An 11,939-nucleotide genomic window follows, 5' to 3' on the forward strand; every position below is an offset into this window, starting at 1 on the left:
CCAAACAACCCCATTAGACGAGGTGTCAACAGCTTCAGTCTAAAATTTCCACTTATCCTTCACTGCACAAAAAGCCACTCCGTCCATATTAAACGAAAATGTTTAAAAACAAGACGAAACCTGACAGCCCAAGTACGTTTAAAAACCGGTTGCGTTTACATGATACCGAACATCGATTGCGAGATTGGAAAACCGACAGCTAGAATCGGATTTCCAGAATCGATTTCGAAGCGTTAAGATGACCACCCAAAAGCGGTGCTGCGGAATTGGTTTACGAAATCTGGGTTTGGGAGCTCTATGTAAACGGAGTGAGTGTGAATACAAACTGCAGTGACTGTGCTGTTACGTGACGGTGCAGTGATGTCTAGTGTGAATTGGTCTTTAAAGAGAGGTCGACAGCGGTTTATTTGGAAAGCCCTGGTTATTTCCTGTTTAACTTTTTTGTTGCATGTTCAGCATATCACAGATAAAAATAGCAACCTTTATGACTTAACAGACTGCATGAGACCAAAATATATGACTTTAAATATCCACAATAGCTACATCTCTCGGTTTCCACACAAGTTTGTTTAACTTTGATGCTCTTTTGCAAATATCGTTGATATTTTCTCCACAGATCAATTAGGAGTCAATTTAACTAATTAAATACGTTCTTTAGTGTACTCTTCAAGCTCACCATCAAAACGTTTTCTTTTATTTGCGTAGTGTTTAAGTAACAGCGAAAAGTTTGTTTGTTTACTTGCTGCTGCTTAGGTATAATTTTTCTAGTGTGCATATTTAGCGTTATACCGAAATTGTAATGCTCAAATGGTTCAAATGGCTCTGAGCACTATGGGACTTAACATCTATGGTCATCAATCCCCTAGAACTTAGAACTACTTAAACCTAACTAACCTAAGGACATCACACAACACCCAGTCATCTTTTGTAATGCATTTGCTATAGTTTAACTAATTAAATACGTTCATTAGGGTGGTTTTCAAGCTCGCCATTAAAGGTTTTTCTTTTATTTGCGTATTGTTCCAGTAATCGCGAAAAGTTCGTTTTGTTTACATTCGGCGGCTTTGCCTTACTTTCCGAGTGTGCATACTTAGAGTTATACCGCAATCTTAAGTGCATTTGCTACAGAGTACTTGATTAAATACGTTCATTAGTGTGCTCTTCAAGCTTGCCATTAAAGGTTTTTCTTTTATTTGCGTATTCTCCCAGTAATCGCAAAAAGTTCGTTTTGGTTACATTCGGCTGATTAGGCCTAATTGTTGAACGTGCATATTCAGCGTTATACCACAAATTTAAGTGCATTTGCTAATAGTTTACTTACATATTAGTTTCCAAAACATATTTAGTGTCCTTTTACTTCTGTATTTAATATATTATCGTTATCACTTAGTAAAGCTGTTAACTAATTTCCAGGCTACCATGGATACTAAGTGTGTGAGGAAAGTTAGTTCAGGGGTTTTGTGCAGCTGTTGTGAGAGGTGGTTTCATTGGGGAAATTGTAGCGGCGTGGGAATTGGGAAAGCAAACGAGACTCTTCCATTCTTTTGCAGGGTTTGCTCGAGAGACACCATAATAGCTGAACAGGAGGAGAAAATTAGAGCCCTTCAGGCTGGTTTGGACAGAGCGAGGGAGGACCTGAAAAGGTCAAGGGGGGAGGAGGGTAAACAGCGGTGGGAAGTGGTAGCTGGGAACAGGGGCCACAGAAAGAGAACAGTGTATGACAGTTTCCCAATTGGCACAACCAATAGATTTGCCTTGCTACCACAGTTAAGTAAGGAAGAGACACCAGTAGAAGTAGATGTGGTTAAGATGCAACAGAATCTCACTAGGAAACCAACTGTTTCAAAAAAAGTAGAAAGTAAGAGGAAAGTTCTGTTGTTAGGTAGCAGCCATGGAAGAGGCGTGGGACAGATTTTGCAGTAAAAATTAGGTGGCAGGTACCAGATAACAAACTTTTTCAAGCCAAGTGCATGTGTTAGCCAGGTGGTAGACGATATAGGCTCCTTGTGCAAGGGTTTCTCAAAGCAAGATCATGTGATTATAGTGGGTGGAGTGAGGAACAGTATTGATAGGGATCAGGGCTACAGTGTTGAGTGTGACCTGGTGAAAATAGCCTCTGCAACGACCCATACCAATGTTGGACTGGTGCCTGCTTTCGTGCGGCTTGTTCAGCCCCAGTTGAACCGCTCTGTCAGGAGGGTAAATATGGAGTTGGATTAGTTGCGTAGGGCGGCCACTCTGACAGACATTGAATTGGTTCCTGTCAAGGCTATTGATAGGGTAATTTCACAAGGCATGGGTTACACTTCAATAGGAAAGGGAAGGGTAAACTAGCAGGGTTGTTAGTGAAATCCATAAGGGGGACACTAGTACTCATGGGTGTAGCTCTTTTTTAGACTAATATTAGTGTCCAATGAGAAGTTCAGGCAGGCAGGTGCTAAAGTGTTTCAAAACTCACAAGATTCTCACCACAGTAAAGTAAATAATAATGTTACCATATTTAACCAAAATATTGGTGGATTAAAAAAAATTAGATTCTCACAAAAGTAAAGTAAAAAATAATGTTACCATTTTTCACCAAAATATTCCGGGATTGAAAAATAAATTAGATGAGCTCCTGGTTTGTTTAGATGACATTGCATCTGATAATGTAACGGATATACTAAGCCTGTCTGAGCATCACATTGTGTCTGATATGGAAAAGGTAAATATCAGTGGTTATAAACTAGCTGCACATATGAGTAGAGAGAATAAGGTGAGAGGAGGAGTTGCCATATATGTCAAAAGTTATCACTGTGTAAAAAGCTTAGATACAAAAAAGTTTTGTCTAGAGCAACATATAGAAGCATGTGCCTGTCAGCTTAAACTGAAAGAGGGCTCTTTTATAATTGTAACAGTATATAGGTCCCCTTCAGGAAACTTTCATTTATTCCTGGAAAATTTGGATGCCTTGTTGTGATATCTGTCAGATAGGGGAAAGCAAATTATTATTTGTGGGGACTTCAGTGTTGATTCACTGAAAGAGTGTAATAGAGACCTGAGTCTTGCTCAGTTCTTTCAATTTGACATCTGTCATTGATTTTCCTATTCGGGTAGTAAAGCACAGCAGCACATTGATAGTTAACACGTTTGTAGACCAAGATAAGTTTATAAACATAAATTCTTGTCTTGTTGAGAATGGCCTTTCTGATCATGGCGCTCAGCTAGTTACAGTATATGACACAGCTCCATTCAGTAATTCAAAACTACCCTCCAAAGTTGTGTGTTCAATTAATGACTCAACAAATAGAAATTTCAGGGAAACTCTTCAGCAGTTAGACTGGGATGAGATGTACAAGGAACCCAATGCTAATTTAAAATATAACTTATTTCACGATACACTTGTAAGAGAATCTGAAAACTGTTTCCCCAAGAAAGTAGTTAAATGTAATTACAAGAAACCATGCAAAAAACCTTGGCTCACTAAAGGAATAAAAATATCTTGTAACGACAAAAGGGAACGGTATCTAACAACAAGAAAGAGTAATGACTCAGAAACAGCCAAATAATATAAAAACTATTATACTACATTAAGAAAGGTTATTAAAAAGTCCAGAAGCATGTGCATCATGTCTGAGATTAATACTTCTGATAACAAAATCAAAACAATTTGGAATATTATTACAAGGGAGACAGGGTTAACCAAGAGTACAGGATGATGGCATTACCATCAAAGTGGATGGAAACTTGACAAACAACAAGCCAGAAGTTAAAAACATTTTGAATAATCATTTTTTAAATGTTGTAGGGAAAATAGGCTCTAAATGTTCATTAGAAGAAGCAAGGCAGTAAATGGAAGAGGCTTTACCCGCACAATTTGGTACAATTAAAATTCCACCCACCTCTCTTTCTGAAATTAGGAAGATAATAAACTCTCTCAAGAATAAAAGTTCACATGAAATTGATGGCATTTCCAGCAGGATAATAAAAGCTTGTTTTCAAGAGGTAAGTGGGATTCTTAGCCACATAGGTAATAGCTCTATGAAGAAGAGTATTTTGCCAGAGAGACTGAAGTATGCCATTGTTAAACCACTGCATAAAAAAGGGGATACGTCTGATGTCAGCAACTACTGCCCAATCTCTCTTCTGACTGCCTTATCCAAAATTCTTGAAAAAGTAATGTATTGTACACTAGCTTCACACCTTTGTAAAAATAAAGTTTTAACAAAATGTCAGTTTGGTTTCCAGAAAGGTTTTTCAACGTAAAATGCTATATATACTTTCACTAATGAAATATTAAATGCTCTGAGTAAACAGAAGTCACGTGTTGGTATTTTTTTGTGATCTCTCAAAGGCTTTTGATTGTGTAAATCATGGAATACTTCTAGATAAGCTCAAGTACTGTGGTATAAATGGGACAGCGCTCAAATGGTTTAAATCATACATAACTGGAAGAGTGCAGAAAGTTGAAATACGCAGTTCACATAATATGCAAAAAACTGGTTATTTCTCAAACTAATGACCAATCAAGAATGGGGTGCTGCTAGGTTCGGTCTTGGGTCCTCTGCTGTTCTTAACATATATTAATGACTTACCATTCTATATTCACGAAGATGCAAAGCTGGTACTTTTTGCTGATGATACAAGGATAGCAATCACACCCAACAGACAAGAATTAACTGATGAAATTGTAAACGATGTTTTTCAGAAAATCATTAAGTGGTTCTCTGCAAATGGGCTCTCATTAAACTTTGACAAAACACAGTATATACAGTTCCACACAGTAAATGGAATGACACCATTAATAAATATAGACTTCGATCAGAAATCGGTAGCTAAGGCAGAAAAAATCGTGTCAGAGCAACTTGTAATAAAACTGAATACCAGACAAAAAAGGAAACAGTGAAGAAGAAGGAAGAAATATACATATTATCGACGAGTCATGGTAAGGGACTGGCTACAATCATGTCTGATATGCAGTCCGAATATAAAGTGACTGGAATTTCGAAACCTGGTGCTCCTCTACGAGAAGTGCTGAAAAACTGTGAAAGTTCCGTGAAAAGCGACGTCAACTGTGTCATAATCGGAGGGGGAAACGATGTTCTATAAAAACGAAAGCAGCCTTTTGTAAGAACACTGAAAGAATTGCTAGGAAAAATTTCACAGGCGAAGGTATTTATTGTAAATATTCCCTACAGACACGACTTAACAGAAGACTCGTGTGTAAACAGAGAAATCATCGCAACAAATCGGAAATTCAGGAAGATTTGTAGCGGTTTTGTGCACACAACTTTCATTGAAGCAAGGAGTTCAGTAAGAGAGCATTTTACGAGACATGGACTGCACAGAAACAACATAGGCAAGAAAGTTCTGCCCAAAGAACTTCTCCAGGTGATAAAGAAAGCAGGAGTGGATACCTATGTAAAAATAGCACTACCTGCAACAGGTTTTCTGCCAATGACAACAGAAAAGAGAAGTGCACCAACAGCACATGAGGAAGAAACGTCTGCAGATACAGTCTATGATGAAAAAATTACATCTGTGCAAACATGTAAAGCGTCACAGTCACCAGTGGCATTATCAGTAGCAGCAGTGGAAAAGGAGTTAACAGTAGCAGTAACAGCACAAGTTTCACCAGCAATAGTAACTACAGTGCCTCTAAAAGGAGAAAAGAGAATTGCAGCAGGAGAAGCAGCATCAAGTGTTACAGGCAGATGGAAAACAGCACCTCCTCTCTGTCTAAATGCTTTTTTAGTGGAAGGCAGTAAGATGATGAGGCCCACGAGATAAGTAGTGTAACAAATTTCATAACACCTCTCCAAAACGTGCAATCTAAAATAAACAACAATTATGAACTTAAAATTTGCTATCTGAATATTCAAGGACTAATAGATAAAGAATTTATTGTAAGCAGTTTTGGACTAGATAACAAATTTGATATTTTCTGTCTGAGTGAACATTGGGCTACTGACAGTGTACTTCCAGTTGTCAAACTTGATAACTACACTCCTGGAAATTGAAATAAGAACACCGTGAATTCATTGTCCCAGGAAGGGGAAACTTTATTGACACATTCCTGGGGTCAGATACATCACATGATCACACTGACAGAACCACAGGCACATAGACACAGGCAACAGAGCATGCACAATGTCGGCACTAATACAGTGTATATACACCTTTCGCAGCAATGCAGGCTGCTATTCTCCCATGGAGACGATCGTAGAGATGCTGGATGTAGTCCTGTGGAACGGCTTGCCATGCCATTTCCACCTGGCGCCTCAGTTGGACCAGCGTCCGTGCTGGACGTGCAGACCGCGTGAGATGACGCGTCATCCAGTCCCAAACATGCTCAATGGGGGACAGATCCGGAGATCTTGCTGGCCAGGGTAGTTGACTTACACCTTCTAGAGCACGTTGGGTGGCACGGGATACATGCGAACGTGCATTGTCCTGTTGGAACAGCAAGTTCCCTTGCCGGTCTAGGAATGGTAGAACGATGGGTTCGACGACGGTTTGGATGTACTGTGCACTATTCAGTGTCCCCTCGACGATCACCAGTGGTGTACGGCCAGTGTAGGAGATCGCTCCCCACACCATGATGCCGGGTGTTGGCCCTGTGTGCCTCGGTCGTATGCAGTCCTGATTGTGGCGCTCACCTGCACGGCGCCAAACACGCATACGACCATCATTGGCACCAAGGCAGAAGCGACTCTCATCGCTGAAGACGACACGTCTCCATTCGTCCCTCCATTCACGCCTGTCGCGACACCACTGGAGGCGGGCTGCACGATGTTGGGGCGTGTCGGAAGACGGCCTAACGGTGTGCGGGACCGTAGCCCAGCTTCATGGAGACGGTTGCGAATGGTCCTCGCCGATACCCCAGGAGCAACAGTGTCCCTAATTTGCTGGGAAGTGGCGGTGCGGTCCCCTACGGCACTGCGTAGGATCCTACGGTCTTGGCGTGCATCCGTGCGTCGCTGCGGTCCAGTCCCAGGTCGACGGGCACGTGCACCTTCCGCCGACCACTGGCGACAACATCGATGTACTGTGGAGACCTCACGCCCCACGTGTTGAGCAATTCGGCGGTACGTCCACCCGGCCTCCCGCATGCCCACTATACGCCCTCGCTCAAAGTCCGTCAACTGCACATACGGTTCACGTCCACGCTGTCGCGGCATGCTACCAGTGTTAAAGACTGCGATGGAGCTCCGTATGCCACGGCAAACTGGCTGACACTGACGGCGGCGGTGCACAAATGCTGCGCAGCTAGCGCCATTCGACGGCCAACACCGCGGTTCCTGGTGTGTCCGCTGTGCCGTGCGTGTGATCATTGCTTGTACAGCCCTCTCGCAGTGTCCGGAGCAAGTATGGTGGGTCTGACACACCGGTGTCAATGTGTTCTTTTTTCCATTTCCAGGAGTGTATAATGTAGCAAATACCAGAATGAGATTTTCACTCTGCAGCGGAGTGTGCGCTGATATGAAACTTCCTGGCAGATTAAAACTGTGTGCCGAACCGAGACTCGAACTCGGGACCTTTGACTTTCGTGGGCAAGTGCTCTACCAACTGACCTACCCAAGCACGACTCACGCCCCGTCCTCACAGTTTTACTTCCGCCAGTACCTCGTCTCCTACCTTCCAAACTTTACAGAAGCTCTCCTGCGAACCATGCAGGACTAGCACTCCTGAAAGAAAGGATATTGCGGAGACATGGCTTAGCCACAGCCTAGGGGATGTTTCCAGAATGAGATTTTCACTCTGCAGCGGAGTGTGCGCATATATGAAACTTCCTGGCAGATTAAAACAGTGTGCGGGACCGAGACTCGAACTCGGGACCTTTTACTTTCGCGGGCAAGTGCTCTACCAACTGAGCTACCCAAGCACGACTCACGCCCCTTCCTCACAGCTTTACTTCCGCCTGTACCTCGTCTCCTACCTTCCAAACTTTACAGAAGCTCTCCTGCGAACCATGCAGGACTAGCACTCCTGAAAGAAAGGGTATTGCGGAGACATGGCTTTGCCACAGCCTAGGGGATGTTTGCAGAATGAGATTTTCACTCTGCAGCGGAGGGTGCGCTGATATGAAATTTCCTGGCAGATTAAAACTGTGTGCCGGAGCGAGACTCGAACTCAGAACTCGGGACCTTTGCCTTTCGCGGGCAAGTGCTCTACCAACTGAGCTACCCAAGCACGACTCACGTCCCGTCCTCACAGCTTTACTTCCGCCAGTGCCTCGTCTCCTACCTTCGAAACTTTACAGAAGCTCTCCTGCGAACCATGCAGTACTAGCACTCCTGAAAGAAAGGATATTGCGGAGACATGGCTTAGCCACAGCCTAGGGGATGTTTCCAGAATGAGATTTTCACTCTGCAGCGGAGTGTGCGCTGATATGAAACTTCCCGGCAGATTGAAACTGTGTGCTGGACTGAGACTCGAACTAGGGACCTTTGCCTTTCGTGAGTGAGTGCTCTACCAACTGAGCTACCCAAGCACGACTCACGCCCCGTCCTCACAGCGCACACTCCGCTGCAGAGTGAAAATCTCATTCTGGAAACATCCCCTAGGCTGTGGCTAAGCCATGTCTCCGCAATATCTTTTCTTTCAGGAGTGCTAGTCCTGCATGGTTCACAGGAGAGCTTCTGTAAAGTTTGGAAGGTAGGAGACGAGGTACTGACGGAAGTAAAGCTGTGAGGACGGGGCGTGAGTCATGCTTGGGTAGCTCAGTTGGTAGAGCACTTGCCCGCGAAAGGCAAAGGTCCCGAGTTCGAGTCTCGGTCCAGCACACAGTGTTAATCTGCCAGGAAGTTTCATGTAGCAAATAGTTACTGTAGAAAATTGCATATACGAGGTGGTGTGACAATATATATTAATCAGTCATTCAGCTGCTCCATTGTTAATTTGGACTTAGATTATTTATGTGTGGAACAGAACTTTGAAGCCACTGGTATACTTATGGACAGTTTTAAGTTAGTAATAGTATCCCTTTACAGGTCACCTAAGGTATCATCAATGTATTTCTAGAAAAATTGGGCATGCTGTTAGATGTACTAAGAGGGACCAGATGGTTGCATTAGACATAGTAATTGGTGGAGATCTGAATGGAGATTTTGATATAATAACACATAAACGTACTGTGACTGAGTTGAAAAACCTTCTAAGACAGTGCGGTTTGCACTCAGTCAATGACAGGCCCACAAGGGATAAAACAAGTCTTGACAATACTTTTGTCAACTTTAAAACTACAGAAGAATCATGTGATGTTACAGCGTTTCCATTTTCAGATCATGACTCTGTATCTTTAAACTATACAAGTAGGTTCTGTATTGATAATGGTAATATTCCTAAGCCTGTCCCAAAAGTTATAATCACGAGACCTGTCACAGAACACAAAATTGTTCAGCTCTGTAACTCCCTTGCTGAGAGAGACTGGTTCAACCAATGTCATGGTGATGCAAGTTATAGTCTTAGTGCTGATTTGTCAGGGAAACTATTATTTGAGAGATTTTTTAAAACATTTCTGACACAATTTAATGACAACATCCCCATAAAGAAATGCAAATTAACTGACAAAGGCTTTACAAACAGGGCTACAAACAGACAAAACTCATGGTTCACTAAACAATTATCAAATATGAAAAACCAAGTTATGGTGTTACACAATATATGTAGCAATCAGACAACAGAACATGCCAGATTAGCCTATATAAAATGCAGGAATGAGTATAAAAAAGCCATAGTGGAAGCCAAAAAAGCACATAATTTCAATACCATTGATAATTCCACAAATAAGTGCTAAGCTGCATGGAAATTAATAAATGGTGTTGCTAAAGATGTAAGAAGCAAAAAAATTAATATAAGTCCCCAAAAATTCAATGATTTCTTTATTAAATCTGTTGAAGATGTAGGAAATACTACAATCAAACCTGGTATCAGTTTATCAGAGTTACTTTCTAAAAATGTTTGCAGAACACCAACAGACACAGGTACGTTTATGTTCTCCAAGGTCTCACCTAGTCATGTCCTAAGCATTGTAAAATGGTTGAAATCTTCAGACAGTGTATATATATATATATATATATATATATATATATATATATATATATATATGACATATCCTGTAATTTACTAAAGAAAGTAATAGACTATATTGTGTACCCCTTAACATTCTGTATAAATAAATGTATATCTGATGGATATTTTCCCGAAGAACTCAAAGTGGCTAGGGTAGTTCCAATACAAACAAAGGGAGATACAGACTCACCTTCCAGTTACAGACCAATCTCCATAGTCCCAGCTTTTTCTAAAATACTGGAATGTGTAATTTACCAACAGCTATCTGTTTATTTTGAAAAATTAGGAATAATTAGTGAATCTCAATATGGTTTTAGGAAAAAGTTGTCTACTGTGGATGCTATAGACTTTGTAGTCAAATACTTACATCAAGTGTTTGAGGATAAGGGCTATGCTCATCTCACATTTTGTGATCCAAGCAAAGCTTTTGACTATATTGTGTACCCCTTAACATTCTGTATAAATAAATGCAAAACTGATGGATATTTTCCCGAAGAACTCAAAGTGGCTAAGCCACTCCTAGAAAAACTGGAATTCTATGGCATTAGACATAACAGCCTTAAGTTAATAAAATCATATCTTCAGAATCGTAAGCAAGTTGTTTGTGTAGGGAAAGAAATGTCGAGTATAGAACAAGTACAGGTAAGTGTTCTGCAGGGATCTGTGCTGGGCCCCTTTTTGGTCCTGATAATGACAAATGATCTGCCGTCATTTATCAACTCCACCACTGTGTTGTATGCAGATGATACAGCATTTCTTCATGCTAGTGATGATTTTAATAGCCCTAAAACTTGTGCAGCAAAGACAATTGACCAAGCATCCTATTGGTTCCAGGCAAATGGATTCCTGCTGAATGAAAACAAAACAGAGCAGATGGTTTGTAGTCTTAGAGACAAGCTTCTGTCAGATGATCCATGTTATGTCAAATTTTTGGGGATATACATAAATGATAAATTATCTTGGAGATCTTGGGGCAACATGTACAATATATTAGTGGTAAGTTGTCAAGAGTTATTTACCTGTTAAGGCGACTTATGGATTGTGTTCCTGAAAAATATGTTAGAACATCCTATTTTTCATTCTTTCAAAGTATAATAACATATGGAATTATTTTGTGGGGGAACTCTAGCTGTGTACATGACATATTAATACCGCAAAAAAAGCTGTTAGGATAATTACTAGTTTTGCATATAAGGCACTCTGTAAACCATTGTTCTATGAACAGAAAATCACGACTGTTATAAACTTGTACATATACTATGTTCTAATGTATACAAAGAAGAAATTACCAGAAACAAAAACCAGAGAAAATATACATAGCCACAATACAAGAAGGAATAGGTGCCTCTGTATTCCTTACTACAGATTGTCAAAGTCACTCAACAGCAATGAAATCATGGGTTACAAATTATTTAATAATCTTCCTCAATCTGTTCAAGAATTACCTGAACAATTATTCAAACAAACAATTCATGACTGGCTAGTCCTCCACCCATTCTATGATATAAGAGAATTTATCAACTGTAATATAATACTATAATATTAACAACAAACCTGATCTTTCTTTCAAACTATTAACTGTATTTTAGTATGTATATGACATTGTATGTATATGACATAGTTTGGACAAGAAGAGAATAGAAGCTTTCGAAATGTGGTGCTACAGAAGAATGCTGAAGATTAGATGGGTAGATCACATAACTAATGAGGAAGTACTGAATAGGATTGGGGAGAAGAGAAGTTTGTGGCACAACTTGACCAGAAGACGGGATCGGTTGGTAGGACATGTTCTGAGGCATCAAAGGATCACCAATTTAGTATTGGAGGGCAGCGTGGAAGGTAAAAATCGTAGAGGGAGACCAAGAGATGAATACACTAAGCAGATT

The sequence above is a fragment of the Schistocerca nitens genome, chromosome 8 (assembly GCF_023898315.1).
Source record: "Schistocerca nitens isolate TAMUIC-IGC-003100 chromosome 8, iqSchNite1.1, whole genome shotgun sequence".
Taxonomy (NCBI): domain Eukaryota; kingdom Metazoa; phylum Arthropoda; class Insecta; order Orthoptera; family Acrididae; genus Schistocerca; species Schistocerca nitens.